The sequence below is a fragment of the Armigeres subalbatus genome, chromosome 2 (assembly GCF_024139115.2).
Source record: "Armigeres subalbatus isolate Guangzhou_Male chromosome 2, GZ_Asu_2, whole genome shotgun sequence".
NCBI lineage: Eukaryota > Metazoa > Arthropoda > Insecta > Diptera > Culicidae > Armigeres > Armigeres subalbatus.
The window spans coordinates 428,870,139-428,897,241 of NC_085140.1; the positions used below are offsets into that span (position 1 = coordinate 428,870,139).

The window sequence follows — 27,103 nt, forward strand, 5'->3', positions numbered from 1 at the left end:
AGGTACAGCAAAACATCACAAGGACGCCCTTATTATTTTTGTTTGTGTCTTTATTAAGGAGAATTTCAGGCCTAGGCTGGCTCGTCTCCGACGCCCATATTCATACTGACTACTCAGGGAGTAGAAGGTCGAGAAGAGCCACCGCTGCCAACTAAAGCGTGAACCGGATTCCTGGGACTCCCACAATATCCGCGGCAATAGTAGAAAACGATGCCCTGTACGTATTTTGTTTGCAATATATGAAGTAACGAAAATATAATACAAATGAGGTATCAAACATTTAAGGTGAAGGTGGGTGGAGTACCAAAACAAAACTTTGAAAGTATTGGTACAATAAAAACTGTCATATACTGTACTAGTATTGGTGTCGTATTTATAAATAAACATAATATATTAATAGGGTGGTTCAAAAAACGACCCAGCTCCAACACGCTCACTCGATTCCGTTCCATGCTTCTAGTGTCCTCCAAAAACCGAATTGAACAAAAACTGGTTGAGAACAAGCTGGTTAAAGTTTGTATGAAAACTAGTAGGGGAAACTAAGCCTTTTATTACACTGGCTAATGCGCCTTCCCTCCAAACGCTGGCGAAAAGAGAACCCACATGGCTAAAGGAACATTCCAGAGACTTCAATGAACGAAAATCGCACCGCAGGAAAGATCCATTGATTATGTAACGCAAAAAATTGCATTTTATACCCCGCTCACCCCCATGCCACACTTTTTGTATGAGGTATCTGCCCCTACAATTAGAATAATGTAAAATTCAACCTCGCCATATCAACTGTCATACAAATCTGAAACGACTTGTGCACGATAAGCCCCTATTCAAACTGTCCCAAACCATCGGACGACACCCAACCTGGCGGACACTTAACCTGGCGGAGCAAAATCATTTTGAACCACCCTATTTAATAGTTTGCTGCTATCGGTGCTGGTGTTTACATTCGCTCCGCGATCAGTTTTTAATCGTTTTTTCGGGCAAAAATAGCAGTTTATATTAAGTTTTCGGTTCAAACAAGTGACTGATTTCAAAAAGTGTTGTTTAACTTGCATTCCATCAACATTTCGAGCTGCTCATGTGCGGAGAAGTGAGTAAAAACTTGATTTTTTCCAATGCCCTTTGAGAAGAAGTGAAGTGCAGTGCATACATAGTACTCTTTGGAAAAACATGTTAATTACCACGGGAAGTGAATAAATATGTTGTGAACAGGTTAGTAATTTGAATATTAAACTTTTGTTCGATGCTGTTCGATGCATTCGAATGTTGGTGGGAGATGAGTGCGGGAGGTGTGGTGTTGACCCGTGGAAAGAACAGTGGCCATATTGACTGCCATCGTGGTACTCTTCCAACTATGTCCTTAATACAATTTACTCTCTAATTCTCAAGATCGCCTTTAGACTGATGTTTAAGTTTTCAAATAACTATAATCCATAATTCATTTTGTTGACATTGAAGTCAATCAATGTGTATTTCAAAGTAACTTGAAGCTTAATTAAAAAATCATAGCAATTTTTTATGAAATCTCTATTTCGTGAGTTGTTTTTTTTATATTTTAGTGATGAAATTCGTATTACTTTGATTAGTGAAATATTTGTGGTTAGGATTCTTCTACAATTAATCTGATATATCATAAAGAGCTAAGAAGATACATAATACTTTTGGTATGATTAAAATTATGTCCAAGTATGAAAAACTATTGCAGCAAAATTCTTAAAATTTAATGAATTTGACAAAAAGGAAGTAAAAAAATGGTTTTGAGCAAATACGGACATTTGGGTCTTAGAGGGTTAGATGAAACAATTGGAACTTTCTTACCAGACTCAAGTGTCCGTTGTGTTCTTCTACATCAACCAGTTGTGCAATTCAGCAGGATACGCCAACAACGACGACCACAGAAACGATTTTCCGGCGATTCAGTAGATCGTTTCAAGGGTTTGTCCTTTTTGTCATTTATTGGAATAGGGGTTCTGTTCGGCGGTGTGTAATCAGCATGTCAGCTTAAAAATTGTGTCTCCTTCCGGACGCGAAACACTACACTTAGAGCGAGAAAAAAAAACACAAGACGAAAAGCGGGTGAGAAAAAAACCAACGCTAAATACACGCGGGTGCGTGCACAGTAAATACACCGGTGTGTATTACAAACGCGCCCGCGTGACCCCAGCGTATTTTTTTATAGATCGAAGTGACTGTGAAAGTGAAAGTGAAAACTCAAATATCCATCTATTAGTTGCACTCACTGAATGAATTTTATTCGAATGTTAAAAATTGTGAAAAATAAAAAAAATAGATTTTTTGCCAACTGTGTAAGACATCTCTGAACGTAATGAACTGTGGCTGATTCATGCGACGTTGGATGGATCCAAAAAGAGCGTCAGAATATCTGAAGAGACATCCAACTAGCTCTGATTGGATTGATCATAAACTCTGTCGAAACTAAGTACCTGGTGGCTGACAGAGAACGTAGCAGTCCAAACGATGTTGGTCCCGAGGTGGAAATGGATGGGCTGCGATTTATGGTTGTCGACGAATTGACATATCTTGAAACTCTCGTTACATGTGATAATTACGTTAGCTGTCAGGTGAAAAGAAGTATTGCGGCTGCGAGTATGACTTTCTACGATTTGCGTAGCTAGCTAAAGTCTCGCAGCTTACAAACACGAACAAAACTTGCTCGGAACACATCGTAGATTCCTCCAGTCGCCCTGTAAGGCCATGAAGCATGGAAGTTATCGAATTCTCAGAGTGTTTGAGCGAAAAATACTGGCGGCGTGGTGGAAAATAGTGAATGGCGCAGATGCATGAATCACGAGTTGTACAAGTGTATATATATTGTCCTGTATTTTTCAATCGAAATCCAGCCCAATGTTAACAATCGTAGCGCAGTAGTGGACACTTTTGTCCCATCACGGATAACTTCGTAAACTCATTATTGAGTAAAAATTTAATCATCTTTTTTTATCTTGTTATAGCAGACCCGACGAATTTCGTTTCGCTTAAAATTGATTTATTTTCTGATTAGTTATGCAGAAATTGGTGTTTCATTTGTATGGGATTTCCAAAGGGAGAGGGGTCTCGAACCATCTTAAGAACCTTCCCCAGCGCCAAAAACCTCTGCAAACAAATTTTCACGCCGATCGGTTCAGTAGTTTCCGAGTCTATAAGGGTCAGACAGACAGAAATTCATTTTTATGTATATAGAAGAAGAAGAAGAAGAAGATTAACCTGTCGGAAAATGGGAAAAATTTGACAACTTAAAGTGGGTGAAAAAGCACACATTTTGAAAATGTTGACCGATTTAAAAAACGTTTATTTGTAAACCCATAAATGGGTGAAAAACGTCTTTTAAATTTTCGTATCAAAATTCGCTGCCGGTTGCGTGTTGCGGTGTCGCAGAAGTTTAAAGGATCTTTGTGACCGGATTATACGCGAAAACCATGTAGAAGCTTAAACGTAAGTTTTGAAATCATTTTCAATTGAATGTCAATAAAATCTAGCTCGTTTTTGGATTTATCACTTTCTAAGCCGATGGAAATACATCTTTAACCACACCACGACGAGGGTCGCCGGGATTAGAAAAACATCATTGTATTTTTTTCATTACACATCATCATCATAAAATAAATAAATAAGTTTGACCATTTTGTTTGTCGTACCCTTCTTGAAAACTGCAACAAATCCCATTTTTATTATTATTCATTCTAGCTCCATTCTCAAAAATGGGACTTTTGTACCCATTTTGAACAAAAAAAAAACAGATTAAAAAATGCAACATGTTTTGACATATATTGCTTTTATTCATTTATGATTAAATCGTGGTCTACTCATTAAATGAGTAAATCCACTTATTCCCCAAAATAAGTGAAATTTTAACCTTAATGAGTTTACGAAGTTATTCGCGACTGACATTGACCACGGTAAGAATGCACCCAACAAGCGAATGGCAGAGTTTAATACAGTTCTGCATAAGAACCTTACAGAAACTGTATAATAATTGGACATATACAATTTCGGAAGATTTTAATACAATTATTGTACTGAAATAATACAGATTTGTATTATTTTAATACAATATCTGTATAAAAAGCTTACAGAATTGTATATGCCTAGATTTTATACAATTATAATCAGATTTGTTTTTTGGGTATGAGCATAAACATTCGCTCTACCAATACGAAGTACATTTTTACGGATAGAAACAGAAATCATTAAATGTGTAGGAGATATGGTTGAAGGTGCTGAAGAAATTGATAACCTTTGGAAGCAGTTCAAAAATTGGAAGTATTGTATTAATATAATCTAAGCTAAGGATCTATGAGGTAATTATTTAATGTCGGAATGATCTTCCCACGTTTATGTACCGATCGAACACTTATTCAAATTGAAGATGGCGAAAAAAAAGGAAAGGTCGTTTGGCCAAAACCCATTCGGCCGAAAGTCATTTGGCCAAATGCCAATAGGCCGAACAAACTATTAGGCCGAAACCCATCTGGCCGAATAGGACATGAGTCTCACTACCCACTTCGCACTACTTACTTTTCACAGTGAGAAGTGAGAAGCGCGAAGTGAGTAGTGAGACGTCTTACCACCCACTCGCACTACTCACTTTCCACTGTAAGAAGTGAGAAATGAGGAGTGAGAAGTGAGACGTCTCTCTTCTCACTTCTAATTTCTTACTTTTCAAATGACCTATTCGGCCAAATGACCCTTTCAGCCCAACGTCCTTTTCGGCCAAGCGACCCTTTCGGCCAAATGACCATTTCGGCCAAACGACCTTTTCGGACAAACGACCCTTTCGGCCTAAAGACCCTTGCGACCTAATGACCCTTTCGGCCAAATGACCCTTCCGGCCTAATGGCCTGTTCGGCCAAATGGTATATTCGGTCGAACAGCTTTCGGCCTAGTGGCATTCGGCCAAACGGCCCTTCCTCCTTTCTGCCGGAGCAAATGAAAGCGATGCTAATCATCACGCGGAGAACCTGCAGCGGTCAAAAAACACAACAAACAATGATAATGCAGATGATACGTTTTCTCTGTTTCTCTCGAACATTGATCCATGTGTTACAGAGTGCGATATTCATGGTTTGGTTTCTCGTGCGCTTGGAACTACCAAACGCGAGCGCAATGATGTTATCAAATTAACAAAATATTGGAACGGTAGAAGGCTAGACTTTATCTGTAGACTGTAAAAATGGAAATCTCAAGCACTTGATCCATTGACGTTGCCTGTGAACATTAAATTTAGAAAATTCTTTAATATGCATAACACAACTTGGAGACCAACATTGTAAAAACCTATGCTTTAAACTGCCGTAATCTGAAAAAGTGACGTATACGCCATTTTCCAAAAAAAAATTCCGAGTACTACTCATCGAGCTCATTAACAGAAAAATGGAAAGCGTGCATGTTGTAAAATGGCTGTTACGTCCCTTTTCCAGATTCGGCAGTAAAGTTCTTTATTACTCTTTTCTTGATTTATTGATGTTGATTATCGCTTTTTACATTGTTTTGTATTGGCTGTGATATTGTTAAAAGTGTTATTTGGTTCGGTCCAAAGTCTGATTTAAAATGATTCGTTGTCACTAGTTTTAAGATATTCATTAAGACAAAAAATGTTAGATGGATTTAATAAATAACTAATAACAAATAAACGGCAGCCCAAAAAATGTCCAATTAACCTTCTGTCTGTGCTCAAAAAAACTTACGTTGTCTGTGCTCTGGGGTCAAATTGACCCCAAATTGAAATTGCTATAACTTTTTTAATGTTTGGCCAATTTTGGATTTTTGGGGCTGTTTTGAAAGATAATTTAATCATCTTTCAGGTCGTTACCAAAGATTGACTATTGGTGGGCGGGTACATCGCGAGGAGGGGTTTTAGTGAACAAGGGTATAAAACAGTGATTTTTTATGATTATTTTACTTATATCCGAAAATCCTACCTATTTTGAACTGCACCTTTTTTAAAAAGGTTATGCAGGAAGGTATGTGCTTTGGCATGAGGCGTTTATAAGTTTAGAACTCGGCCGCCAGGTGGTGGTATATTTGAATTCATTATTTTAGACTACTCAAGATATTCCGGTATATAGAATTCTCCTCAGTGTAAATATTCTTATCGCACAAATTTAAAAATGGAAAGAAGTGCTCATTATATTGAGCACCGCTTTGTAGTGCTAGACATCCTGAACAATGTTGCCGAATTCAACTTGGGTGTAGGTATGAGGGATCTCAAGCTAAAGCAATATTTCATATATGCAAGAATATTGCAAGTACACTAGCGTCGCCTATTTGTAAATTTCCTAATTATTTATTTCGTTACATGGCAGTCTATTCCCACCAAACGAACTTTGTTACAGACGTCATCTTTACAAATTTCAAAATTTAGCGATAAGAATATTTACAATGAGGAAAATTCCATATATCGGAGTTACTTGAGTAGTCTTAAATAATGAATTCAAATATACCGCCACCTAGCGACCAAGCGCTAAACTAATCAATGCCTCATGTCAAAGCACACGCCTTCCTGCATAACCTTTTTGAAAAGGTGCAGTTCAAAATGGGTAGGATTTCAGATATAATAAAATAAGCATGAAAAATCACTGTTTTTGTACCCTTTTTTACGAAAACCCCTCTCCGCGATGTACCCGCCCACCAATAGTCAATCTTTTGTAACGACCTGAAAGATGATTAAATTATCTTTCGAAACAGCCCCAAAAATCCAAAATTGACCAAACATTAAAATAGTTATAGCAATTTCAATTTGGGGTCAATTTGACCCCAGAGCACAGACAACGTAAGTTTTTTGAAAAAAGGACACTGTAGCCCATATTTTCAAGATTTTTCAAGCGAATTTGCACATAGGAGACAGATCCCGGCGAGTTTTACCAAACTACCAAAAATTAGGAGAATCGGTTGAAAATCAAAAAAATGGCAGCCACTCAAAGTGGCCTGGGGTCATATTGACCCCAGAGCACAGACAAAAGGTTAACAGATGAAATTGACCTTAAAAAATTGAAAAATGCTCCTTAAAAAAGTGATCATTTTTCCTTAAATAATCTAACAAATTACATTGAAATATATAAAATGCTCCGTAAACATTCGAAAAACGTACCGTAAAAACGAAAAAAATGTACCGTAAACAATTAAAAATGCTCCTTAAAAAAGCAAAGATTTGCTATGTAATTAATGATAATTGCGCAGTATATTGACAAAAGAATTATTATAGAATAGTTCAAAAGGTGCCTTGAAATTGGCTACCATAAATTAGAATCTTATGCACAATTGTATAGCCCCTAGAGTTTATTGCTGATTGTTTTGCTTGGTAGCCCTATTCAACTGAAAACTAAGAAAAATGCTCCATTGCATTTCCTCAAATTAAGGAACGTTTTTCGTTGGTTTAAGGAGCATTTATTTATTTTAGGGAGCATTTTTCTTAGTTTAAGAAGCATTTTTTATTTGTTTATGGAGCATTTTGTTCATCTTAAGGAGCATTTTTCTTAGTTTTCGGTTGAATAGGGTTACCAAGCAAAACAATCAGCAATAAACTCTAGGGGCTATACAATTGTGCATTAGATTCTAATTTATGATAGCCCATTTTAAGGTACCTTTTAAACTATTTTATAATAATTTTTTTGTCAATATACTGCGTAATTATCATTAACTAGCGAAAAATACCCAGCTTTGCCTGGGTGTTTGTGTTGCAAATGTCATATACTGAACTATTTGCGGCACCGCACTCTAGATCAATTTCTGTACTATTGTTTTGTTTCCCTCAACCACTGACCCAAAGTTGTATTCCACCGATATTAAACCTCTCCCCGTAAAATTCATCAGCTTTTTGTATATACAAACCTTGCGGATCCCAAAACGAATCGATCAGGGAAAAAATCTTGCAAATCGGTCAACCCGTTCGCGAGTTAAATAATCAGGAAGGAAATCTCAACTCATTTTTATTATATAGAAGATTACGTAGCAAATCTTTGCTTTTTTAAGGAGCATTTTTAATTGTGTACGGTACATTTTTTTTCGTTTTTACGGTACGCTTTTCGAATGTTTAAGGAGCATTTTATATATTTCAAGGTAATTTGTTAGATAATTTAAGGAAAAATGACCACTTTTTTTAAGGAGCATTTTTCAATTTTTCAAGGGTAATCATGAATCTTTCATGATGCATTTACCATTTTGCCCAAATAAACATAGCACAACCAAAAGGTGTTGGTAAACCTTTGGGATTAGGAAGACAAGCGTTGTGGTTGAGCTGTTCATGCACAATCGGATCGTTTCGCTCAATTGCCGAAAAATCAATTCGTTCTGAAAAGCGTTCAAAATCAATTCCATTTCCATTATTATTTATGAAGCATACTGTAGATAACGCAGCAAAGCTGAATAAGCGACAGAATCTCACCCTAGTGTTGTTAATGCCTTACATAGGAATTGGAATCGACGTTTATCGGCATTATATGACAGTGCGCATCCTCCTAATGGAATTTTTAGTTCATAATGCTCGTTAGTTTCTGCTCATGAATTGCTGACCTTAATATTTCACAATGCTCTAAAATTGTCCCAATGATATTTTTCCTTCACAGCAGGAAATCAAACCCTTCCAACCGGTGAGCGTCCATTCGATTATTCAAAGGACTATAATTGAACACCTAGGACGGTATTGAAAGAGCTGATCGATTATGAAAGTGCAAAATTCATCAATCATCTATTCTATACGGCGTCCCCTGATTACATCGGTGCAACCAAACTGCAACCGTAAGCTAATGAGTGTTTCATTGAAAGTTAAATGCAACAGATTGCACCACACCGGGAGATGCCGGTCGATGAATGCACGATTCGTGACGCTATTGGCGTTACGTGCTCGTATGGGGTCACTGGGGAGTGTGAACTCGACGCTGTCTGTTGGCTATTCTACTCTCTGGTCGGATCACGATAACAAACAATTTGGTGATCTTATGATCTGTTTACGTAGATAATGGTTGATAATTAATGGATCAGATTGCTCTATTTGATGTTCCTTCCTCGATAATTGCAGTTCACCCGTAGCACCGCGGTTAATAAGTTTTCCGTTCTGATGCGTAATTCCATTCCTCACTCGTGTATGCTAAAGCGAGAGTTTACGCGAGTAATTTTCCACCAAATAGAACAAAGCGGGTATGATGGGGGGTATGAGTGGGTATGGAATTTAGCCAGATCGAGAAATGTACTGCCGTCGCAAGCATAACTATCGGCTATTGATAAGGATCTCATACTGATATGGGTCAGTTATGCTTGCGGTGGCAGCATAGATCAGGGAAAAATTTGGCTATTTTAAACCAATTCATGAATCTTGTAATGATTTCTGTTTGAACCTTACCTTAAACTTTCTTAGTCTCTTTGTTTATCCTAATTGTAAAAAGCGCGTCTGCAACGTAAACCGTTTATAGTCACAATATTGGAAACTTCTTGTAACAAATTGTATCAATTATTTAGAGTGATGAAACAAATGCTGTGAATGTGCTTGATGACTATTGCTGGCTGCGATGCAGCAATATTTCAGCAATAAGGAAGCAAGAAGCAGAATCATATGAATTGTACATTAGAGTGATTCAAATTTTGACTTTTTCGCTCCCCTGTGTTTAAACGATTGTTTTTGCTATTTTAATAGTCCTCCCAAATTTTTAGCTGATTTGGATGTAATTTGGTTGTGCACGTGCAGTTTGAAGGTTGTACGAAAATTACTATGAGAATTGCCACTTATGAAAAGGATCGTTTCGTGAAGCAGCCCAGAATATATTTGAATATATTTAACGCATCGTCATCATAGAATAGATCCTAAGCTGAAAGTCAGTTGTTGTTGCGAGGCAAATTATAAAGAAAACAGAAATGCTCATTATTGATATTGATGTTATTCTTTTACGTGTTGAATTGAATTTCCCACAATTCAGTATTTCCATAATAACTTTTATTGCCAGCATCAAATCGTTTAGCAACAACGACGATATTTTCCCTTGTTAAATTTCCTATGTTGTTAATGTATTTATACATTTCTAGAGCCTAATGGGCATTGATGGGGAACGGTTTTTCACAAAAGTTACTGTTTTCATAGTAATTTTCATACAAGCTTCAAACTGCTTGTGCTCAGTCAAATTACATACAAATTAGCTAAAAATTTAGGACGATTATTAAAATGGCAAATGCCATCGTTTAAGCATAGGGGAGCAAAAAATTCAAAATTTGAATCACTCTATTGTACATATAGTACAAAACATCATTAGGTACTTCTTCTCAAATGCATTGTCTCCGGAGTGACAATCCGATGCCTTTGCTTGCAAGTCTAAACATAAGATGAAATGATAAACCGACAGACAATCATAATCGTCTCAGGTAGAGTTGCACCCAGTGTTACGCATTTCTTCACAACGCACAAAACAAATACGGGCATCACGAAATCTCCACTCCGATTTGACACACGCGCAACGTGTCGTCGCTCAGTCGGGAATTGCTTTCGGAATATTTGCGACACATTGTGTGACTATGCGTGCCACTTGAGCACAATGTCTAGCGGTTCGACTGCCTATCTATCATCGCAGCATAAAAAATCAACCAAACAACAGAATTCGTCCAACATTTCCAAATGTGTCCCTCGTGCGGCTAAGATCAGCCCGACATTGAACCGAAACGCTCAGACAATTTTAGAAGCACTCCACTTCTCCGCCGCAATACGGTGGAGAGCATACCCAACTGTGATTCATTCATACTCCGGTAGATGCAATCGGCAAAGCGCTCTTTGACTAAGGACGCTCGGAGCAAAAAAGTTGTTCAAAGAATCAGTCAGTTTTAGGACAGATTGGTGGATTAGTTTTGGTGGGAATGACACGCACTTTCCTCCCAATAAACAGCTTTCATGTAAAAACCGTTTTGTGACAGAGGTTGCCGCCACGTTTTGTTTAGTTTGACGGATGCTGCGCTAGTTGTTGGAGCGGTCTCATACCGCATGGTAAGACCGCAACGTAATGTCATTTTAACGATCGGCTTCGAAGTAGTAGCACCATGTCAAGGTTAAACTGGTTGCTATTAGAGGTAGGTGATTGATCGGGATCAATGGTTTGCTGTTTTGCAAAAATATGATGGAATAGCACCAGTAACTAGTCAATACTTTAAAAATGCGGTCAGTGTCAATGTCTGTGAATAAGCTAAAATTCGTAGATTATAGTAAATTGATAGTAGGGGGTCGTACACTTATTACATAAGCACTTATGGGGGGTGTCTGTAATTTTTTAGGCTTACATGGGGGGAGGGGAAATGAAAAACCCAGAAAAACTGCTTACGTATTTAGTGTACGCTAGGAAACATTAATTAATGATGTAATATAATGTCTATACAAATACAAAATAGGTATTTCTTATAGCATTCTTTTAGTGTCCACACTCACAGTGATGTGAAGACGGAAAATATCGAAACGATCGAAAGAAGAAGAACAAAATTTATTGAAGCATGTATTGAAAACTTATTATTTATTGTTTGAAATTTAATCGATGTCAATTAAAAATGATTAACATAGTTCTCAAACAAAAGATTTGCATTGACTTTTTTTCATCGTCATGTGTGTAGGTTTGTCATAATTTCATTGTAATACATTCAAGGGATGTACATTAACTACTTTATCAATTTTTCTAGGTTTTTTCACGCCCCCTTCCCCATGTGAAATATTTTTGTACACCTTATTTTTCTAATTGGTGCGCAAGATAATAACACTGTCTTCCATCCCACAGTAAGCCTTTCGGTAATAAGTGTACATGCCCTTACCTTTAAATCATAATTGTCACTTAATTTTCACAAGAGCAATTTACAGAACTAATTTTTTGAGTATATTTCAGTAGTACACCTGCTGTTTTGGTCCCGTCTGCTTCTAGTAGACGGGAATTGTTATCACTAATATGGATATTGTGCGCAAATCATAATGCCAATTCACTTAAAATATATTTATTTGTTGAAATTGCAATTCTCTTAAATTTAATTATATTTTTTAGTGAATTGAGAGCGCTGAATAACAAATAACTGAATAACAAATAACTAACTAACAAATCATTTAAGTTCTACGCACAAAACTAGATGGGAAATATCCGCATATGTTTTTATGTAACTGTTAAGTGGAAATTATCTTGAGTGTTGGTCACTATCCAAGATTGTGGAAGAATTAAATTTGGCCTATTTATATATCAATAGTCCGCCTGGGCGTTAATACTGTTTAAGTTGATTGTGTGCTAACACAATATGCGAAACAAATAAACCAATTAGCACATAATATGCTGTTTGTCACTAAACAGTTATTAGGCCCAATCAAAGCTAATTGCCCATGTTCCGGGTATAAAACCACCCAACTTGGATATTAATTTACAATGTTCTGAAAACTCAGATGTGAATATGTACATTAGGTGGAAGATTTTGATTTGGAAAATGTATTGTAGATAACCACTTTCCCTTCGATGGGACTCGAACCCACGATCCTCAGTACGCTAGACTGGTGCTTTAACCTACTAAGCTACGAAGGATCTCCGTCGGCTTTTTCGCAACTTAGCTGCTACTGAATGAACCCAAGATTCCCAAATTGGACATTATAACTAAAATACATTTTCTTACAAGAAAAAGTCTCACTCATTTTTTTAGCACTTATCCTTAACCGATTTACTCGTTGTGGGGGTTATTCATCCAAAGTCTCAATAGCAAACTCCGTATTGGGATGATAGTAAGCTTTAAACTGCAATTTTAATCAGTTTCTGTTAGGTACATAAAGTTCAATAGTTATATAATAAGCACTCACAATTTTTGGTGAACCAATTTGCCGTTAAAGAGCGATTCTTCCGTGATTGAGCTAGGTACTCATAGATCTATTATTCAGAGTGGATTAGGGTGGCTCAAATTAGTATGAGAAAATTTTGAAGATTTTTTTCAATTTTTTTGATGGGCCGCCTTCTTATTCGGTTCTATTTGATGCCTTGATGCTCTGGACAAAATTTCAGCCAAATCGGTCAACGTTTGGGCGGTGCTAAACTCGTTGGAAGTTTATATACAAAAATATATGCAGAAACATACAAAAACAGTGAATTGCAGTTGGACGGCACAACTTACGATGAAGACCTTATGATACTCATTTAAATCTTGAAGAATTTAATACAGAATGTTATGCAGAAAACCGCGCGAAGATTAGAATTTTTCCGACGAAGTTATTAGCATTTATCTGAAGTAGGGTTTGAGCAAATTTCGTTTCTTTTACCTGTGAAAAGAAATAAATTCACCCCTACAACACTCCAGTAAAATGCTAATATCTTTGCCTAACTAACTCTAATCTTCTCGCGGTTTTCAGCATAACATTCTGTATTTAATTCTACAAGACCTGGATGAGTATCATGGTTCTTGATCGTAAATTGTGCTGTCCAACTGCAAATCACTGTTTTCGGATGTTTCTGCATACATTTTTCCATATAAAATTCCAACGAGTTTAGCACCGCCCAAACGTTGACCGATTTGGCTGAAATTTTGTCCAGAGCATCAGGGCATCAAATAGAACCGAATAAGAGGGCGGCCTATCAAAAAATTTGAAAAAGTGTTTTTTGAGCCACCCTAGAGTGGATATTAGTCCTGAATATAATAGCTGTGCAAAAAAATACCTACTTCACTGTCTAACGAAAAGTTATACAATATGGGTTTCTTATAAGGACTCTATACGTAGGTTATATCGAATAATGCTAGAATAGATTTTCAAGTTATTCAATTAATGCATATGATTCCAGATCATCTACAAGATTTCAAGTTATGCTACTAATTCCAATTATAGGTTTAAAATAAATTCAGCTATTCAACTTTTAACGATAACTTCGCTATCAACTTCAACTTGCGGGTCTATGATGATAACAATTATTTTTCATGTTGTTTATTTTATTATCGCCTAACGATTCCAAGCAACAGCATCAAAATTTAAGAAAATTTTTAATTCATGATTTTCTATTGAGTTGAAACTTTGCACAGTTTTTCAATTTCATCTAAATCGTCATTTTTCGATATCAAATCTTCATATTGAGTCACGACTAACTTTTCAAAAGGGTGTATGTGAAAATGGTTCAAAAATATTTAAAAAGCTGCACAGCAAAAACGGAATGTTCGATTGTTATGATTTTTTCAGCAAAGTTAGACAACTAAATGGTGATTCTTAAGAAAATGTGCACAGTAAAAAAAATTTTTGCCTTTAAAAATATCATTTTGTCACAAAAACTCAAATATCTCAAAACCCTATCTTTTTTCGAACGTAATTTTTAGGGAAAACGGTCCATTATATTAGCTATCTACCATAAAAATTTGGTGATGGTAAACTAATAAACAAAAAGTTATGACATTTCAAACATTTCACAATTTTCACATATAGTAAACAAAAAAAATTTCCCTGTATTTTTTTCAAGAATCACTGATTTGATGCTGATTTTATTGTTAAGGGCCTTGCGTGAGTTAAACAAGTTGTTTGTATGATATTCCATATTTATGTATTCATCGATATTATGTATATAAATGTATAAATATTATATGTATAAATAAATAAAATGAATTAATATTATCCTAAGTATTAAATTAAATGTGGCAGTTACACAATGTTGTTATAGAAACTCTAAGAGTTTTGGGTTTGAATTTTGGTATGGGTTATGATATCATGAAAACAGTTTATTAATACTTATTTTTATTTATTTTATTCAAATTTTTAAAATATCGAACACTTTTGAATTATTATCAGCAGTTTGAGTATAGTTTGCTTTAATTTTATTTTCCGACAAATGGAACAGTGAAATTTTTGGGTTCCTTGGATCGTTTTCGCGTTATTCTATTGCTCGCTGAGCTCTGAAGCCGTTATTTCGTACTTTTCAGAAGTAGTAAATCAAAATGATAATTTGGTTAAATCTTTTTCTTTTCTACGATTCGCCCAATCTAAAAATTCTTTCTCAGTTTTAATTCGATGCTCACGTTCTTTGGCTAAACTTGCTCTTGTTGCCATGCGCTTTATTGTTCCTCCAATAGCATCTCAAGGACCTTTGCCATGTGACGTAGCAAAAAATGCCATTCTGCATCAATTCCGTACATTGATTTAAATTGACATAGGCTCGAACAATTCTTACGATTTGTGTACTGCGACGCTGCTCCATCAGACATGAAATATATCTTTTTGACTTCTTTATGCTTATCAACGCGTAAAAAGTTAATCATTTTTCAATGAACAAGTTTACGGATACTGAATCGTGTCTTAAATCTTCGGAAATTATAATAAAACTTAAGTGTTCAATTTGCGTACTTCCATTAAAATAAATAACGAATGGATGAATTGTAGCTTGTTGTACGTTCCAGTGATGGGACTGCACTTCATCTTGCAATACAAAGCTGTAATTTTCAGAAAAATCACAAATGACTAAAAATTCACCATTTTGTAATGTATTTTTCGTATTTTTAAAAAGCTGGATTGTTCTGTTTTAATGAAATCGTGAGGGATTAAACTTTCTAATTTCAAGCAAAAATATGACACAAACTCATCTACAGGTTTTACAATAGTTTCTATGTCACACCTATCCGTGGTCACCCATTGCTCAAATGATAACTGATCAATATATTTTTCTTCAAACTCAGCGAATAAAGTATTTTCCAATGATGAAGAATCTGGACAATCCGAACAAGATCGTAGATAGCAATTTGATGTTGTATTTTCACACAAAAGACTACCAGTTAACATTTTAATATCCTTTGTTAAATTGATTCTTTTCAAACTATGTAAAATAAGATTAATATTCTCATGGGTTGTGCACACACACATTATGTGTTCCTGAATTGGAAAGAAGCTTACATTGCCTTGGCCGAAGGCTTGCAAATGAGGAAAAACCTATTTTAATATTATCGTGAATTTCCTTGAAGCGTGTGTACGCTTCTTTCAAAGTCGTCATCATTAATCGTTTTTGGATTGCTTGACGCTTTCCATCTTTTTTACTGATACATAATCTTTTTGACCAGGCATAGCTCGACTTACTTCATCATCTTCAAAATATTGAACTACTATTTCTTTTGTCTCATCTGTTAATGCAGTACTAGACCTAGTATTTTTGGTTGAAAGACAGTTATTCTTCAATTGTTTTGCCTCTTTTACTGTATTTCTATTGGTTTTGAACTCATCAATGGCATCCTGAATAGACCACGAACTTGGCAGCATCGACAAAATCAATAATTTGTCTTTCCTTGTCGTGGCTGCATTCGAGAACCTTTCCTTCATATTTATAATTACCTCATCGTAGTCTGTATTTTCCACATCATCAGGTCCTAATTTGAAGAGGTTTCTTCGTACAGCTTCGTTTATTTCACGGTATTTTTCTCCGGGTAATAAACGTAGTCCATCTTACTCCATTTAATCGGAGTCACTTTTATCCCAGCTATGCCCTCGTTAAAGCGTTCGATGTTGACCTTTTGGATACACTCATCTTCCGATTGATTTGTTGAAACAGATTTCGCTGATGGTACGGTGGCAAGGCTCTCAGCACTTAATACTTCTGGTAATTCCTCAGTTGTTGTCGATACATCTGGCAATTCCTCAGTTGCTGTCGTTTTCGAACTTCCTGCGCTCTGCTCAACCGATGATATACAGATTGCTCTTTTGTCAACGTTTAGACGGCAGGACGTGCAAATGCGTAAATTTGTATTCAATGTGGACATTGGAGCATAACCAGTCGCTTTCAGTTTATCTATGGTGCTTTCTGTGAGATTTCGTAACTCTTTTGAACACTTTTTTCCATCAAACGGCCTACAACAGTTGAGAAAGCGGCTACTCATGTTGTTCGTAATATTTCAATAAACAAAATCACTTTTAAGTTTTTACTGACTAGTTTGGTGTCATTTTGCTTGACTTGAAGAAAAAAATTACTATAAGATCTTTAACAACCTTAGTAGTAGTATTTTTTTTGCTTTTTCGTGAGCATTGTCATGGTATGTACCTATCATGCATTTGTTGTTGTTGAAGATACCCGTTTCCTCCCGATCATAAAGTCTATTCTCTAAGAGGTATATTTTTTGCAGGTAAACTATAGACGTACACGTGTATATAAATCTTTGATTTTGCAGCTTTTGTCTTAAAAATAACATTTCTGATATGTTTCTATCAACGTTATTATCAACAGGTTTCAACACTATTAAAAGAATTTTTCGCCAGTCACGTGCAATGAAAATTATGACACTATCAATACTTTTGATCACAACACTGGATCGTGTCTAAGTTTCTTATAGATGCTATGAATGATTAAATCAAAATATCATGAAAACAACTTGTTTAAATCACGTCCCTTAACAATAAAATCTGCATCAAACTGCAATTCTCGAAATAACTTACACAGAAAAAATTTTTTTTTTACTAAATGTGAAAATTGTGAAATGTTTGAAATGTCATAACTTTTTGTTTATTAGTTTACCATCACCAAATTTGTATGGTAGATAGCTAATATAATGGACCGTTTTCCTAAAAAATTACGTTCGAAAAAAGATAGGGTTTTGAGATATTTGAGTTTTGTGACAAAATGATAATTTTGAAGGCAAAACAATTTTTTTACTGTGCACATTTTCTTAAGAATCACCATTTAGTTGTCTAACTTTGCTGAAAAAATCATAACAATCGAACATTCCGTTTTTGCTGTGCAGCTTTTTAAATATTTTTGAACCATTTTCACATACACCCTTTTGAAAAGTTAGTCGTGACTCAATATGAAGATTTGATATCGAAAAATGACGATTTAGATGAAATTGAAAAACTGTGCAGAGTTTCAAATATTTTCGAAATGGTCGCTCAGGATCGACTGACATGCCCCCGTGGAATGCCTCACTAGTCCGCCCGCAGGATTAAACGGTATATCCGGATGCCCTGTCTTAGGACAAGCGCCGAGCCTTCCATTAGCCGGCTGCTGGGCTAGTAACGCTTCTTGAGACTGCGAAATTTGTTGTAAAGTTGGCTGTGAGTCGTTCCTTCCTTCCTGTTCTGGGAAGCGCACGCTGCGCTCCAGCGATTGGGCAGGGAATTCTATATGGGAACGAATCACATTTTGAACCGATGTAGGTTCTAGATCACTCTTAAGTCGCATCGCTGCTGGAAGTGAAGCAGCGCGTGCAGGTGGGGAAGAAAATCGCTCTCCGGGAATGAGTGCTTGTAATGGTAGAGTCGAATGGATTGAATTGTGTGCACGCCAGTCCTTGGGGATGCGATTGGGAAATTCCACAGCCGAGTCGAGCCATTTTGCTACCTTTTCCTTGCTATCGGAGACGGAACCGCTCCTACTACCAGCTTCAACTATTTGTCTTACGATTTGGTCTTGGAGAAATTCAAATTTCAATAAAGGTGTGAAGCTAAATCTGGGGGAATTTGCGAAGGATTTTTGAAAGGAATTTCGAGAGAAGTTTCAAATAAATTTGAGGAACAACTTCCGAATTCGAGGAAGAATTTTCAAAGGTTTTTTTGGAGAAACTTCCGAAGTAGCTCCTCAAGGAGTTTCCCGAAGGAAGATTATAAGCAACATATGGAGCAAGTTCCATAAGAATGCTGGAAAAAAAAATTGAAAAGATAATTCTTAATGGAATATCTAGAGGAAGAGTGCTGCATTGAGTTGCTGGATATATTTCCGAATCAAATTATTCATTGTTTCAAAATAATTCTCAAGTCAAGAGATTGTTCAAATGGATTTATCGTTTCTCCCGTAAATAACCAGTTTGAGCTACTGATACTAAATTATCACTTTATCGATTACGTCAAAATAGTTGGTGCTTGGTGATGGTAGTACCTTCATCGGGGTGAGAATGGGTCATAGATCTTACCGACAGTCTCATACAGGTCTCAAACAATTTGGTTATCTTGCCCTCAGATACATTAAATTCAATATACAGGCATTCTTAATAGTTGAAACAGGTAAAAATCTTCAAAATCGCTCCAGAAAATGCAAAAATGAAAAAGTAGAATTACAGCATAGATTGTAAATCAATTTTAAATTCAATCAAATACCCCTACGAAGTAGCAAATTAATCTTTACCAAAATCAGAATCTGTATCTTAGTCTTTCATAAATACTGTAAGCTTCCGGAAAGATAGAATTCAGAAATAGCGAGAATTGCCTTAAGGATACCAGAAACTAAAAATATAAATAAGCTCAGACCAGCTTCGAACCAATGACGTCGCGAACGAGAGGCCCTCATGATCAAGATTTTTTTTTATATACATAAAAAAATCTTGCTCATGATAACCAAATTTCTATACACGTTTCGTTATGCAACGAACAAAGCGTGCGCGATGCATAGTGCTCTTTTTCAATCACACCTTCATTGAAATTTGGTTAAAAAAACGGCGATAATTCGTCTGCCAGTAATCGCTGCTAACAAAGCTCTGGCGGTAGGCAAACTGACTGTTGGATGGTCTAAATGCTCATTGAAAGCCGCCCCGCCAGTGAATAAACAAGCGGAGAGATGCTTCAAATGTTTGGGCTCCGGACACCGTGCAGGGGCTTGTAAAGGTCCGGACAGAACCAACATGTGTTGGAAATGCGGGGAAACAGGTCATTTTGCGAAAGACTGCACGCAGACCCAAGTGCATGCTTTGCACTCCAGAGGATGGAAATGACCGTCAGACGGGTGACTACAAATGCCCTGCCTACAAGAGGGCAATCGCAGGTCAACAGTAGTGGAGATAATCCGGATTAATCTGAATCACTTCGAAACCGCAAAGCAACTGTTGTGGCAGTCAGCAACGGAAACGATGTGCGATGTCGCGATAATTGCAGAGCCGTATCGAGTTCCTCCTGATAACGGCAACTGGGTGACAGATAGGACGGGTTTGGCTGCGATACAGGTTATGGGCAAATTCCCTATTCAAGTAGTGGCGGAGAGTTTATGCGAAGGCTTCGTGATTGCCAAAATCAGCTGCTATGCACCTCCAAGGTGGACCGTAGAGCAGTTCAGCCAGATATTGGATCAGTTAACCGACAAGCTGATTGGACGAAGGCCAGTAGTCATAGCAGGTGACTTTGATGCCTGGACTGTGGAGTGGGGCAGTAGAGTGACCAACACAAGAGGATATGTCCTGCAGGAAGCTCTAGCGAAGCTAGATGTACGATTGTGGAATGAAGGCTCCGTGAGCACATTTCGGAGAGACGGGCGGGAGTCTATAATTGACATCACGTTCTGTAGCCCTTCACTGACGACAAACATGGACTGCCAACGAAATAATGGTGAAACGCGGAGAAGGATGACCATCTTTGTCGAGGCACTTCGATCGGACAGTAGTACCGAGATCGTAAATGCAGTCGAGCTAACAAGGAGAATGGTAACGGCTTGTGATGCAGCAATGCCGCGTAAACTGGAACCGAGGAGCAATCGGCGTCCAGCTTACTGGTGGAACGATGGACTCAATACGCTTCGTGCTACTTGTTTCAGAGCCAGGAGGCGGGCACAGAGAGCGAGGACGGAACCAGAGAGAGAGAGGAGCGCAAGGGTGCGTTCCGGGATGCTAGGACCGCTTTAAAAAAGGCCATCAACGTTAGCAAGTCAGACTGTTACAAGGAGTTGTGTCGAGAAGCAGACGCCAACTCATGGGGGACGCTTATAGAGTCGTGATGGCGAAGATGAAGGGTCCGTCGACGCCATCCAAAAAGTGTCCGATCAAGTTGAAGGAGATCGTGGAGGTTTTTTTTTTGAAACACGACCCGACCACGTGGCTACCAATACCGTACGGCGAAGAAGAAGAAACAAACGCTGAGCATCAACAAGTGTCCAATTAGGAGCTTGCAAAAGCGGCGAAGCGCCTGTAGGCAAAGAAAGCCCCCGGTCCGGATGGAATACCGGACGTGGCCGTGAAAGCTGTGCTCGTGGCATGTCCAGATATGTTCAGAACAGTGGAAGATTCAGAAGCTGGTGTTGCTGCAGAAGCCAGGAAAGCCTCCGGGTAATCCGGCTTCGTACAGACCTATATGTCTGTTGGACAGACTCGGGAAGCTCCTGGGGAGGATTAACCTGAATTGGCTTGCGAAATAGATGGAGGGCGAGCGCGGACTGTCGAAGATGCAGTTTGGGTTCCGCAAAGGAGTATCGACGGTGAATGCAATTCGGACAGTGCTCGAGAGCGCTGAGAAGGCGTCCAAACAGAAGCGAAGAGGAGGTCGATATTGCGCAGTGATAACAATAGACGTAAAAAATACGTTCAATAGTGCCAGCTTCGAAGCCATCGCATCAGCGCTGCATAGAATGTGGATCCCTGGTTATCTGTGCCATATCCTAAAGAGCTACTTTCAGAGCAGAGTGTTGGCGTACGACACTAACGAAGGGCGTAAGTCGATGCGGGTTACAGCGGACGTTCCTCGAGGCTCCATTCTCGGTACAACTCTTTGCACCGGGATGTACGATGTAGTCCTGAGTCTGCTTTTGCCTAGAAAAGTTAAAATCGTGGGTTTTGCGGATGACGTTTCACTAACGGTGATGGGCGAGGCACTGGATGAACGGAGTGAGGCTGCAAATAGCTCACTATAAGAAGGAGGTGCTATTAGTCAGCAACTGTAAGGCGATTCAGCGGATGGAGATCGTCGTTGGTGATCATGCGATTGCATCGAAGGGATTCCTCATCATCTGGGAGTGATTATTGATGACCGGCCAAATTTCAACATAGTAGCAAGCGCAATAGCAAAGATCATGCCAAACGTTGGCGGTCCAAGAAGTAGCAGCAGACGTTTACTAGCTAGTGTCTCGTCATCGATACTGCGGTATGGAGTCCCTGCTTGGGGTAATGCGCTGGAAACTAAGCGGAACCGGCTACAAAGTGCATTCCGGCTGATGGTCATACGAGTCGCGAGCGCCTACAGAACGATATCGTCGGAGGCAGTATGCGTTATCGCCGGAATGGTCCCTAGCTGCATCAGCCTGGCGGAAGATATTGAATGCTATCAGCGAAAAGAAATGAGAAACGTGAGAAAGATGAAGAGAATCCGTTCAATGGAGAGGTGGCAGCATGAATATGACAGTACAGACAATGGATGCTGGACCCGCCTACTCATTCCAAACCTGTCAACGGTGATGAACAGGAAGCATGACGAAGTAAACTTTCACCTGACACAGTTCCTGTCAGGCCACGGCTGCTTCAGGAAGTATTTACATCGGTTTGGGCATGCTGCTTCGCCATTTTGCCCGAAGTGTGAGAACGTCGAGGAGACGGTGGAGCACATAATACTTGAATGCCCCAGGTTTGAGGCAGTTCAAAGGGAAAAACACGGTTTAAACCAAAATAACGTGATAGAAAAAATGTGCCGAGAGGAAAGCACGTGGAATGCAGTCGGCAGGGTATCTACACAGATTTCATCTAAGTTGCAGAAGAAATGGCGTAACGACCAAAGAGCATCGGTATCGGAAGAACTTCCTTCGTCGGGGAACTCTCCGTCGGCGTAGGCTAGATCCACCGCCGAGGACTTGACCGAGTAGTTCGTGATGAATTACAACCAGTTACGGGTCGTCAGGGCACTTGTGAACCGGACGTCCTGCTCCCCCGGAATCGCTGGACTGACCTTGGTACTCGGCTGGTTGGCGTCGGTATCGGAAGTTCCTCTTTCGCCGGGGTTCTGTCGGAGTAGGTTAGATTCGCCGTTGGGACGAGACCGAGTAGATTGTGAAGAATGAGCTGCTGAAGTCGCCGAGATACCAGTCACTTCAAAGTGAAGGTTGTGTACACCTGCGACAGTACAAAGGAGTGCTGTTGAACCGCACAACAGGCCGACTTCTCCGAAGTAAAATGTATTGGTAGTACCGCGAAAGCGTCCCCTACGATAGCCGCCGGTGGTTAGGGCACCATCAGTGCGGAAGTTTCCTTCACCGGAACTGGTGGACCACCCTCGACGCCGGGGGAAGTCAGGAGGTTTCGAGTGAGGAAGTTTGTGGCACGACCGCCGAGACAACGTAGAAGTCGATCTCAGCAAGCCAGTCGGCGAACTAGCCTAAGCTAGGGGCCGGAATTTTAGAAGAAGTGCATGAGCACAGCCTACCCCCCACCCTCCCGAAGTAGTCTCAGCAACCCGTGGTTCCAGGGGGATCAGTGCACGGTTTAGCAGGTCGGGTAGGAACCCAGCCCTGTTCGCCTTCGATAGTGTTAAACCTTGCAAAAAAAAAAGCACACACACACAGTCTATCGGTATATAATACTATATAAAATATCATGAATTATCAAATAATTTTTGCCTTTTTCGTATAGGCACTAAGTATACGTAAAGACTATAGAATTACTCCAAAACCGAGCTTTTGATGAAAGGCTCGGAGATCCATAGTGCGAATTGTTTGCGCTCTGCCAATTCCTGAATTGTCTGCTACTACAATCATGGGCTGCAGCACCTCGCTATTCAGGACGTTCTTTATCGAAATGCCCCAAGTAATCGGAATTTTCAGATGATCATGATGGCAATTATTTCAACGTCATCGATGATACTGGCGAAGCAAATCATAAAGTCATTTCGGTAATATTTACTCATATCATTTTGATTTTCTTAATTGATTTTTAAATACAAAATAACTGCACTGAGAAGACGTCGTCATTGTCGGATTTCTTAAATCGTGTAGCAAAAGAGTAGACAAGTTACGATTCGTAAGTAACTAGTAACTGAAATATATTTTCTCATTCCCATTCTTTTAATACATGAAATTGAAATTTGCAAGCATTTTCATTTTTCCAGGATCCTGAGATAACGAAAATTTTAATCCGGAATCCTGGGATTTTTTATAGTTCGGGAAACAAGACCCCCAGTCCAAAAGAAAGTTATTTCATGAGAATCATTTTTGTTTGCGATATTATTTACAAAAAAATAAAAAGAACGACTAAAATTTGAATTGAGATGATGTCTGTATTTGTGTGTATTGCGTGGTTTTATTCATCCAATACTTCGATTAGCATATATTGCTCCGTCCTTTATGCAAACGGTTGAATGACCCCTCGGATTCTTGTAAATTACGAATGTGCATCTTCCTGTGTTGCATCGTGATCGCAACTGCAGTTCGATAACTTGATACCTCCCATTTTCTTCTTTCGCTTTCAGTTCTTCGCTTCAAGAGTTAGCTCATTTGCAGAAATAAAAAAACAAAATTTAAATCGTTTTCCGCCAGATTTCAAAAGAGTTATTGAAAAGCATTTGGTGTTTAGCATTCTGAGAACATGCTCGATACACCGTAGTCTCCCGGTTTTCATCCAATTTGTGATGATGTTTCGTGCCTAATCTCTTCTCTATGTAAGATCTTCCAGCTCCACTCTAACATAGATTGTTCCTTGGCTGGTACCGATTCGCATCACTTTTCATCCAAAACGACAGACAGAATCAGATTGGGCACTTATCCAGATGACGCAGTTCAACCACATTTAGGTATGTCTAAAATGTACGCATGCTGGAATTTGCTTGAAGATATACAAAGATACCAAACGCAAAAATTACTCGAAATAAATTTTCCACAAATTGTTTTATAACTTTACAGCATGCCTGCGATGCTTTCAAGTATAATCTATAGGCACGAATACACCCTGTTACGGTGTTGAGATTCAATGCAGGGTACATGTAAATAGATTCTCATCGATCTAAGTCAGGTGGTGCCTCTGGTACCCACGCTTTTGAATAGTAATAAACTTTATTACCTAATTCCGATTGAGGCTTCAAAACTATTATCTCTATCAATAGGCAACTATAAATTGATTTGCCAATAGTCTCTCCCGTAGTGCATATTTGCCTACACGATATTCATAGAGTTGCTTTCTGTTATTGCATTCGCGTTTACATCTGTCCCAATCATTTGTACATTGACATTTCCTTTGCGTCAGCTTCATTGAAATAATTCACTTAATTCTTTAATGCTACTTGATTTCCTGTTCGGAGTCTATCACTTCACCACCGGCATTTACAGTATAATACAAAATAATACAGAAATAATATGAAATCATATTAAACGAACTTGATTGTCCGCATTTTTCTTGAATAACTTGGTACTTTTTTATTCCAAACAGTTTCAACAATGCAAACACATTTGAATTGGTAAATTTCTTCCTTTTCCAATAGTTGCCAAAGATAGTATGTAAATCCGAGTTCATCTTTTTTCGTCCAATACTATAAGCACATCACAAGGCACAACAGCTACTCACCACATTAATAACATGCGAACGGTCTTTCAGCTGATCCACCCTGCTGGAGAATACTGCACACGATTCAGTCTGTTGCTTCTTGATGAAATTCCGAAATCGCCCCGCTAATCAATTCACTGAAATATAAACCGCACATGCAGCAGAAGTCCGTATTTCACCGAATGATAGAATCCTCCACATTCACGGTCCGATACACTTTTGCTCACGATTTCGTTTCACTGGCGTTGGCAGGAGCGCTGGACTGCTATTGCGCAGCTGCGAGTTTATCCTTTTGGCACTTCCGTGGAGAAACAAAAACAACTATTTTGACATTCACCCGGAATTCACGTGTGTCTGGTTCGTATCGAAAATGTGAAGCAAAAAAAGGCACAAACACCCGCACTGCGCTAGAAATCAGCTGATCGCCACCCTGGATGTGCGATGAGGGAAGATGTGCAAACTGTGTTCTATTGCCAAAGTGGTTCCTGTCTGGTCGACCTGCCGATCACTACTGGCTGCAGGAGCTGAGTTCCGACCGTATTTTCAAAGCACCAACACCAACACTCACTGTATTCTGAATATCCGCGCCACAAATCAGGTTTCGTCGATCTTCATCCAAATTACAACCAAACAGGATTCAAACGAAACATCCGAAGATGTGCTGCAGCTCGCTCAGAACTTTTTTCAGCAATTCTCTTTCAGTTCTTGGGAAACGCGGTGAAACGCTGTGCGAACGGAAGAATTTTTCGCGGGGGCTTTTCGCAAGATTCGCGACACGACCCGCTGGAAGAAGCTCAATAAATTAACGTACGAATAAAAACAACATGGCACTTTATAAAAGCTCCCTTAGTTCAGGTGCACCTCTCCGGCTCTCTTCGAGGTTTCTCTCGCCGAAAAACCGCGCGCCCGACCCGGTCGGTCAATCGATGCTGCTGCAGCTCGAGGGGGTAGTTTTGCTCACGCTTCACGCTCACACCTCACTTACGCCGGACGCAGAAGGGGTTGAATCGAGTGTAAGCAGACCGCAGACAGCAGCCTCGAGAACGGAAAAAAATAAAATCACTGACTGATTGGCGGCAATGCGTTGCTCTTGGGGGTTGCGCGCGAGAACCGCTCCCGCTCTCGCTCAATCGGCCAGACTTCACACACGGAAACACATATGGAAAAGCTGCACCATATAGTGACGGTGTGACACTCGATCTCGAGGTTTTGGCCGATCGTTCAAAGTTCACGACTGGTCTTATCAACCGGTGCACGAAAAACTAGCACTCTGCTGCGTTTAGTCGCTCGAACTAACTTCTTTCAAATCTGTGACTGAACTGAGCGGGTCCGCCCGTGGGGCGTCGAAATAAAAAGTGATTAGCCGTTGGTGGCTAGTTCGATCGAACCGCCAAACCAACGAAGGTGCGACCAAACTTGAAAACAGCAATAAGTCTCAGATATACGAGAAAGTCGCTGACCGATGACCGAATAATCTTAAAAGTTTTAAATTATTTCTGGCAGACAGCACGACCGACTGCGATGACGAGCTGGCAGATGTTTACCGATTTCCAAATTTTGAGGGTCAAAGTCAAACTTCTGTGTTTTTGCAGACTATCTCGTCATAGTTTACGAGCCGTTGAACTTATGCGGAGCTACGTTTGATTATTTTAGGAAGTGCGTGTTAGTTGTGGGTGATTTTAACGCGAATTGTTGAATATTTTATTTGCAAACGTCATTAGAGAGTTGCTGTAAATTGGAGTACACACATGGATGTCGGCCAATGCAATTTATTCTGGAGGGACGATTTATTGGTTGACATATTCATCTCGATCTCTTGGATATATGTTATTATATTGCACAAGGGCATATGAACATTTTTTATAACATTTTTTAAACGAAATAATAAAGCATCAATTTTCAGTTCTTTTTTAAATAATTTTAGAGGGTAAACCTGTAGAACTTCGGA

General features: G+C 38.9%; 1 protein-coding gene across 1 annotated transcript in view; it reads right to left on the minus strand.

Moving 5' to 3' along the window:
- Positions 1-26,459, minus strand: part of LOC134213553 (elongation of very long chain fatty acids protein AAEL008004) — a 99,594-nt gene extending 73,135 nt beyond the window's left edge. Inside the window, exon 1 of the mRNA XM_062692701.1 lies at positions 25,177-26,459. The gene's annotated coding sequence lies outside the window, so the exon portion shown is untranslated. The remainder of the gene's footprint in view (positions 1-25,176) is intronic.
- Between the last annotated feature and the right edge of the window lie 644 nt (positions 26,460-27,103).